The sequence below is a fragment of the Trichechus manatus genome, unplaced genomic scaffold (genome assembly GCF_000243295.1).
Source record: "Trichechus manatus latirostris isolate Lorelei unplaced genomic scaffold, TriManLat1.0 scaffold00386, whole genome shotgun sequence".
Classification (NCBI taxonomy): domain Eukaryota; kingdom Metazoa; phylum Chordata; class Mammalia; order Sirenia; family Trichechidae; genus Trichechus; species Trichechus manatus.
In genome coordinates, this window is record NW_004444322.1 from 333,087 (window position 1) to 342,703 (window position 9,617).

General features: G+C 40.4%; 1 pseudogene; it reads right to left on the reverse strand.

Moving 5' to 3' along the window:
- Nucleotides 1-472: 472 nt before the first annotated feature.
- On the reverse strand, nucleotides 473-994 carry LOC101346370 (protein tyrosine phosphatase type IVA 1 pseudogene; annotated as a pseudogene).
- Nucleotides 995-9,617: the final 8,623 nt, after the last annotated feature.

A 9,617-nucleotide genomic window follows, 5' to 3' on the forward strand; every position in this document is an offset into this window, starting at 1 on the left:
ACTTTCAATGTTTGAAATGACTGACGGAATAAACCACATAAAGTCTCAAGCGTTCATAGTTCCTGGGATTTTTCAGTTCTGTACGATACTAAAAATATACAAGTATTGTGCTGAGTATTTTGGCACCTAAACTCTCTAAATGTCTTATATATTGATAAAATTCTGGCATGGGACTAGATTTAAAGAAGACATAACAGTACTGCATGATTTCAGGAAAGGTCAACTGGTACAAATGATAAGCACATTTTAAATGCTAAACAGTAAGAAACCTTTGCTAAGTATCCAGGTAGGTTGATCGTAACCCAAACACGGAGGTTACAATTCTATCAAGCTTGTAGCCCTATGAAACTGCTTTTCAATACTCGTATGGAAGCTTTATTAGACTCATTCACTAACATGTTGGTAAATGTGCGTGGCCAATTAGCTCCTGTCTTAAGTTCCACTTCCGAGGCAATACCATCAGGCACCCATTTTATTGAACGCGACAGTTGTTTCTATGAAGATCGGACTCTTGGAAGCGCAGCCACATTTTAGGATGATACTTCCCCAAATATAAAAGGTGCTTGCTGTTAAAAACTTCATACCGCTTTTGTCTTATGGACTGTATGTTAGCTTCATATTTCATTTCACCTTCAATTAACGCTAGGGCAATAAGCACTGGAGCGCTCCCAAGACCCGCAACACAATGAACAGCAATACAACAACTAGGTTCTTCAAGAAAATTAGTTTTTACAAGACTTAACGAGTCATCAACAATCTGGTTGGGTGGTGGTGCACCAGCATCAAAAGGCCAATCAAGAACATGGATGCCGTCTTCTTCCACAAGAACAGCATCATAAGTTGTTTCACGTACACTTATTAATGTGGGAACTCCATATTTCTTAAGTTCTTCTATAAATTTGTTTAAAGTCTCATTGGTTGGATTCTGTGTAATAAGAAATCTCATGTTCTCCTATGTGACTACCACAGGAGCTGGGAGGTTCATTGAAGCCATGTTAATTTAGTTACAAAACACTCAATAGGGTTATGAAAGAATTTTAAAAAGTGAATACAGAAATGATGTACAGAAACTGAAGTCTACTTCAAAAGACTGCCCTTGAAGTTCTCAGAGCTTTGACTATGATGCTGGCAGTAGTGGAAAATGTCATGAACCTCTGACGACCAGCAGCTGGTCTTCAATGCAGCAATGCTGAGGCAATAAGAAGGAAGTGCACTGAGGTGTGCCCCGCCCAGGACAGAACAGTTGAAAAGCACTCTGCGGATTGCATGTCACCATTTCTGTGTCCAGGTTAGCTGCTCTATGGGGCTTCTCGTTGGAGGAGTAACGAATTTCTACAGTTCGCTTGTCCCCATACAGGTCGTGCTGTGCCCGCAGTAATCTTCACTGCCCTTCAGATACCCCATAAATGTGTGACCGAGAACATCACAGAACTGAGGAATAATATGTTTGCTTATTGTAGATCGTGGCCAAGACATACAGCCGATTCCGAGGCGGCGGGGCAGTGGCAGCGGCTGTAGGGCAGGGGGCGGCGGTGGTCGTCGTGGGGCGATGGCGGAAGCACAGGCTCTGCCATGCAGTCGGCGGCTCTGAAGACAGCCTGCACTGTGATTTTTATTGAATTTATGATCTTTGAATCTTTGGCACTATGAATTTTTTGAGGCCAGATCACAACTGTCTTTGCTTTTGCGGCCGGGCGCCTGGGGGTAAAATCAGACGTGTCCACTTTAGACTAGATTCTTAGCCGCGTGTTTTGAGAACGTGGAAGACTTAGGGGCTTTCGCCTGCATCCTGGGTGAGAGCAGGCTTATGGAGATGAATTCTCAGCGAATGATATTTCTTCCTCTCCTTGAGATGCGGCTGAGTTAGGAAAATTTCCTTTCTGCGTCTTGTGAGGTTTTTTCTAGTTCACACACTGCTGACGATGTGTTGTCTTTCTAGAATCCTGTATCCTGGAGTCTCTGAACTAACTTTCCATCATTCTTGGGCCTTGGGCTATGTCTTCCGTGGCCCCTGTGTGGTCTGCCAAACCAGAGGCTCTTACTGCAAGGGATTGCCGATGCCTTCGGACAGCAGGCCAGCGTCTGGGATTTATGAATGATTTCCTTGATATTTTTTGCCAGATTTACTCTACATTTACACAGATATTGTTTCTAGTACTGTTATGTTTTATATATTTGGGGTGATTTATGTCATATGTAATCGGGAAAAGTGTGAATTTTTCCCTGAAACTTTACCTCCCGCTATTTTTAAGTATTTGTTCTTATTTGCAATTACCTGTTTTCATTGTGTTATATAATACCCATATCTCTGTGAGGAAATTAATAAACTCATTTAAAGTTCTGACCTATTTACTATTTTCTGATGTATGTACCCTTTGGCTTAAAAGATTTACTGTCTTAAGTTTGGAGTCTCTCATGGGACTGACCTTTCCCAAATGTTGGATGATTATAGATTATATACTTACATGGTATTGATAGGAGAGATTTCCTGTTCAGTAGTTTACTTCTTCGATTTGAGCCGCAGGAGCTCCAGCCTGGGCAGTTTTCTGTGAGAATCGTGGAGCGGCAGGATGGCGAGGCTTCCTGAGGCACCTCAGACACTGGTCTTAGGGCTAGGCACTGGGTCACAAGAGTTCAGTAGCACTTCCTCCAGTCTGGCGCATTTCAGGAAACTTGGAGAACCTAGCTTACTCCAACATATTTCTGCCTGAAAACAGACATGCCCCTCCCTGCTGCTTAGTTCCCCTGGAATTTTCCAGGGTGAGGGAAGCACCAAGAATCCGGTGCTTGTCATTTGTATACCACAGTCAGCTATCTGTTTTGTTGCTCTAATCAGTGTCCTGCTCTCTGACTCTAGATCATCCTTGTTGCTCACCCTCATTTGGCAACACATTACTCTTCCTCAGATTTTTTTTTTTTTTGGTATTTTATTTTATTATTGTACTTTAGATGTAGGTTTACAGAATAAACTGGCTTTTCGTCAAACAATTAGTACACATATAGCTTTGTGACATTGGTTGCCAACCCCACTACATGTCAACACTCTCCCCTCCTCGACCTTGGGTTCCCTATTACCAGCTTTCCTGTCCCCTCCTGCCTTCTAGCCCTTGCCCCGGGCTAGTGGACCCCTTTAGTCTAGTTTTATTTTATGGGCCAGTCTAATCTTTGACTGAAGGGTGAACCTCGGGAGTGACTTCAGTACTGAGCTAAAAGGGTGTCCGGGGGCCATACTCTCAGGGTTTCTCCAGTCTCTATTAGACCAGCAAGTCTGCTCTTTATCTTACTTCTCCTTGGATTTTGTGCTATGGCTTCCCTTGTTGCTTCACCTAGCAACAGACATTTTCAGGTAGTTTGTGCCTTTAGAATTTTTCCTTCTTTTTTTTTGCTGTTGTTATCTTTTCATATCCTTCTGTTATTCCCCCCACATTTGAATGGTTAGGGGGACAGTTGCCTGTGATTCTTTTGCCATTTTAAAGCAAAAATTACATTAAATGCCTTAAAAATATGCCTTGCTTGGGTACTATGTGCACAATTTCTTTGGTCACGCCACAAGTAATACAGTGAAAGGTGTGAGATTTATATCTGTTTGGTAAGAAATGTCATGGACAATTTTGTTTCATCACCCAAGTGATTTTGTGACGTTCCAGCTATGTTTTCAAGATCATGAGCAAAAGAATTTTACATTGGGCTTATATTTACAGATATATTTCTCTTTAACCTGCTATTGCTGTGGTGCACAGAACATAGTCCTTCAGAAACTCATAATTTTTGTATTGCCTTGGCCACTTTTTTCACTCAATATATAACTGCATTTTACCATTTCGTCTCTTTTTTATTTGCATTTATAAAACTCATGGATATTTCAATGCCATTTCTCATTTATTTTAGTTTTTCGTTTGCATATATTGTCATTATTTTTGTTATGAACTGTCTCATGGCAGCATCTTTAATATGATCACACTTTACGTATTAAAAATACAGTAATATTCTTGAATTCCACAAAAATTGCACAATCCCACTTTTTTTGGTACACATTGCTTTCTCAGTCTCTTTCATTTGCCTTCTTTGACAGAGATATGGGACTCAAAAATATTTCACTTTCTTAATTCCATCAAAACAGCACATGTGATCACGAATAGTATTTATCACTTTGGCTGCAAGGTCACTGTGATAATAGTAAAGTCTATAGCCTGTGACCAACAAGAGAGTGTATATCTTGGCTAAATTGGCTAAGCACCACTCAGTTCTAGCTGTTGGTTGCCATGTGAGAATCCAGGCAAATGTGGGTAGGGCTTCATTAAAAGATAATCTGTATGGTCATTTATTGTGGATCCCTAGTGACCTTTCTTCATCAACATCCATGGAAGCAGCAGTCAAGAAATCAAAAGATGCATTGCACTGGGCAAATCTGCTGCAAAAGACCTCTTTACAGTGTTGTAAAGCAAAGATGTCACTTTAAGGACTAAGGTGCGCCTGACCGAAACTGTGGTATTTTCAATCGCATCATATGTATGCAAAAGCTGGACAATGAATAAGGAAGACCGAAGAAGAATTGATGCCTTTGAATTGTGGTGTTGGTGAAGAATATTGAATATACCATGGACTGCCAAAAGAACGAACAAATTTGTCTTCGAGGCAGTACAACCAGAATGCTGTTTGGAAGCAAGGATGGCGAGACAATGTGTTACATACTTTAGACATGTTATCAGGAGGGATCAGTCCTGGGAGAAGGGACATCAAGCTTGGTAAAGCAGAGGGTCAGGGAAAAACAGGAAGATCCTCAATGAGATGGATTGCCACAGTGGCTGCAAAAATGGGCTCAAGCATAACAACAATTGTGAGCATGGAGCAGGACCAGGCAGTGTTTGGTTCTATAGTACATAGGGTCGCTATGAGTTGGAACCGACTCGACGGCACTTAACAACAACAACAACGGTGACTTTTCTTTAGGCTTTTTGGCGTGAGCTGGTCAAATTCTTCAAAGAAGTCTTCTGACTACCTGTCAGTCTATCTACATCCAGAGACGATGCCTTCTGTTTTATCTTCTTCCACAGAGGGCAATCGGCGGTGGCATGAGGGATGATATCTGGGCTTTCAGAAAGTTTTTACCTTATTGTTAATTTATGCCCTAATTTCACATACAGTTCCAGAAATATATGGGGCTTCCAGTTCAAACCTTTTGTGGGTTCTTCACTTTTTCTATTCTTAGCTAGGGATTTAGATACTTTGGATATGACAAGTTAATATTCGACCATCTGGCTTTCCTCCTCCACTTCCTCCTTCAACAATAAAGACTGGACAGTAGTACAGTAATATGGTAAATGTCCCATAAATACCACATCCACCTGCTTTCTCAATTTTCATCATGATTTCTTTTTTGAACTCACTACTTTTTTGTGAGCTGAAGGTGTTTTTTAATTATTCTTTATTTTATTTTATTTTTGTGAAAGTTTACAATTCAAGTGAGTCTCTCATACAAAAATTTATACATACACTGTTATGTGACCCGAAAGACTCTCCCTATACTGTGACAGCACATTCCTCCTTTCCACTCCTGATTTCCCGTGTCCCTTCAACCAGCTTCTGACCCTCTCTGCCTTCTCATCTCGCCTCTGGACAGGAGCTTCCCATTTAGTCTCGTGTATCTACTTGAGCTAAGAAGAACACTTTTCATGAGTATCATTTTATGTCCCATAGTCCAGTCTAATCTTTGACTGAAGAGTTGGCCTTGGGAATGGTTTTATTGCTGGGTTGACAGAGACACCAGGGGCCACGCTTTCTGGGGTTTCTCCAGTCTCAGTCACACCGTTAAGTCTGGTCTTTTTACTAGAATTTGAGTTCTGCATCCCACTTTCCTCCTGCTCCAACAGGGACTCTCTGTTGTGCTTCCTGTCAGGGTGGTCATTGGTGGTAGCCAGTCACCATCTAGTTCTTCTGGTCTCAGGCTGATGCAGTCTCCGGTTTATGTGGCCCTTTCTGTTTCTTGGGTTAACACTCTTCTTGTGACCTTGGTGTTCTTCAACCTCCTTTACTCCAGGTAGTTTGGGACCAGTTGATGCATCTTAGATGGCTGCTCGCTAGCTTTTAAGACCCCAGACGCCACTCACCAAAGTGGGATGCAAAATATTTTCTTAATAAACTAGGTTATGTGAATTGACCTAGATGTTCCCTGAAAGCATAGTCCTCCGACCTCCCCCCACCACCCCGCTACTCTGTCCCTTGAAGTGTTTGGTTGTGTTCTGGAAACTTCTTAGCTTTGGTTTAATCCAGTTGTGCTGACTTCCCCTGTAGTGTGTGCTGTCCTTCCCTTCACCTAAGATAATTCTTGTCTACTCTCTAGTTAGTGAATAACCCTCTCCCTCGTTCCCCACCCTTGAAACCATCAAAGAATGTTTTCTTCTGTGTTTAAACCTTTTCTTGGTTCCTATAATAGTGGTCTTATTCAATATTTGTCCTTTTGCGACTGACTAAATTCACTCAGCATAATGCCTTGCAGATTCCTCCACGTTATAAAATGTTTCACGGATTCATCGTTGTTCTTTATCATTGCGTAGTATTCCATTGTGTGAATATACCACAATTTTTTTATCCATTCATCTGTAGCTGGGCACTTAGGTTGTCTCCATCGTTTTGCTATCGTGAACAGTGCTGCAATGAACATGCGTGTGCATATATCTATTCTGTGACAGCTCTTGTTTCTTATTTCTGTAGGATATAGTCTAAGGAGTGGGATTGCTGGATCGTATGGTACTTCTATTTCTAGCTTTTAAAGGAAGCAACAAATCGATTTCCAAAGTGGTTGTACCATTTTACATTCCCACCAACAGTGTATAAGTGTTCTAGTCTCTCCATAACCTCTCCAACATTTATATTTTGTGATTTTTGGGGTGAGATGGTATCTCATTGTAGTTTTGATTTGCATTTCTCTAATGGCTAATGACGATGAACTTTTCCTCATGTGTCTGTTAGCCGCCTGAATGTCTTCTTGGTGAAGTGCCTGTTCATATCCTTTTCCCATTTTTTAACTGACTTATTTACCTTTTTGTTGTTGAGGTTTGGCAGTATCTTGTAAATTTTAGAGATTAGACGCTGATCAGATTTGTCATAGCCAACAATTTTTTCCCAGTCTGTAGGTTGTCTTTTTACTCTTTTTGTGAAGTCTTTTGATGAGCATAAGTGTTTGATTTTTAGGAGCTCCCGGTTATGTAGTTTCTCTTCCGGTGTTTGTGCATTGTTACTTATGGTTCGTATTCTATTTATGCCATGTATTAGAGCTCCTAGCGTAGTCCTTATTTTTTCTTCCATGATCTTTATCGTTTTTGATTTCATATGTAAGTCTTTGATCCATTTTAAGTTAGTTTTTGTGCGTGGTGTGAGGTATGGGTCTTGTTTCAGATTTTTGCACATGGATATCCAGTTATGCCAGCACCACTTGTTAAAGTGACTGTCTGGTCCCCAATTAATGGACTTTGGGCCTTTGTCAAATATCAGCTGCTCATAGGTGGGTGAATTTGTGTCTGGATCCTCAATTCTGTTCCATTGGTCTACGTATCTGTTGTACCAGTACCTGGCCGTTCTGACTACCTTGGCAGTATAATAGGTTCTAAAATCAGGTAGTGTGAAGCCTCCCATTTTGTTCTTGAGCTCACTGTTATTTACTCTAAGAGTAATAAAAAACTAAAACAGACAAAGCCTAACAAAACCTTAAACCAAAACTAGATAGCATCTGGTTTATACACCGTTATGCCACCTACCTGCCCAAAAGACAACTGACTTACTTTGAAGAATGATTAAGCCTCTATGGGTTTTTATCCACAATTTCAAGCATACAGTCAAAAATCAAAAGGCATACAAAAAAATTATCAAACGACTGGTCAAAATCAAGAGAAAAAAGAATAGAAACAACAAAAACAGACCTATACATGATTCCCATATGTGAGTTATCAGACAGAAACTTTAAATAACCATGATTAGAAAAAGATTAAAAACTTTTCCATGGAATTAGGATCTATTTTTAAAAACATCAATAGACATTATAAACTGACAAAGACAAAATGTCAAATGAAGAACTCATTGGATGGGCTTGACAGAAGTCATCAACAAAAATTTCTAAACGGAAACATAAAAGAAAAAAGACTAGGAACAAAAAAAATAAGAGAAATGTAAGAAACATATGGGACATTATTAAGGTCTAACAGTTGATTCATGGGAATTTCAGAAGACGAGGAAAGAAAGAATGAAAGAGAGCCATTATGTTAAGAGATAGTAGCAAAGAATTTTCCAAGGCAGATGAAAGATATCAATTCACAGATTCAAGGAGCTCATCAATTTCTAAGCAAGACAAATTAAATAATAATAATAATCTAGGCATATGGCAGTTAAACTGCTGAGAAATAAAGACAAAGAGAAATTCTTAAAAGCAGAGAAAACTAATACATAAAACTGATAAAATTATGACAATAAGAGTAACAGAGTTTTTCCACATAAACTATGGAAGCCATAAGAAAATGGAATGGCATCTTTAAGGTGCTGAAAGAGGAAAAAAAAAAAAAAATCTCCTAGCCCAAAATTCTATACCCAGTGAAAACATTTTATAAAAATGGAGACAATCAGACTTATGCTTCCAGGAAGATGGAGTAGATGTACTTTCCCTATTCCTTCCTCTAAGAACAACTAGAAACCCTGGACATTGCATATAAAACAACATAAGAAGACTGAAAATTGGTCAAAAAGAGGTGAACCAGTTAGGGACCACAGGACCTAAAGAGCAACATAGTGGTGAGTTCCCTGGGTTTTCTTTCTGCCTCATAATCCCAAATTTGGAGCTGAAGAAACCAGAAACCCAGATATGCCAACAAAAGCAGATCAAAAGAAAAAAAAAATCCATACAAAAGCTTGCTGTCTCTAGTCAAAGACCAGGAAAGGGACAGCCTACCAAGCAGAAATTTTTTAGGCAATAACCACTCTACTCCAGCGTAATAACAGAAAAAACCGTGGCCCCAAGCCCCACCCATGCCGGCAAAATTTGGGTGGGGAGCCTAGATTCCCACACTTGTAGGGTTGTAACAAGGCACCCCAGAACACCCAACAGGGTGATGTCAGTGAAGGCTGAGCAGGCAGCTGAGTCTTTCATCCCTGGAAGCTGGTAACAAGGCTCCCCAAATTGTTGTCATTGGGGACCCTGTGGAGAGCCGAAACCTCCACCCAACAGTAATGAAGCATTTCTCCCCTGCCTGTTGTTGTGTTGGCATAAGAAGGATAGTGGAGAGTGGAGACCAAGGACTTTTGCCATTGCCCAACAGCAACGAGGTCACCCCCACTGTAGTGTCAGCATACACATAGTAGGGAGCCAGAAGTCCATTAATGGAGGCCAAGCTGGGAACCTGGACTTATACCTCCATCTGGCAGTAATGAAGTGCCTTCCCCTTTCCCTCCTGGAGCAATGTCATAGAAAGCCAACTAAAATGGAAAGTTTAAATAAGATTCAGAGTCTCAATATAATATGAAAATGTCCAGGTTTCAATTGAAAATCACTAGGTATACCAAGAACCAGGAAGACCTCAAATTGAATGAAAAAAAGATCATCAGTAGATGCCAACATCAAGATGACAAAGATG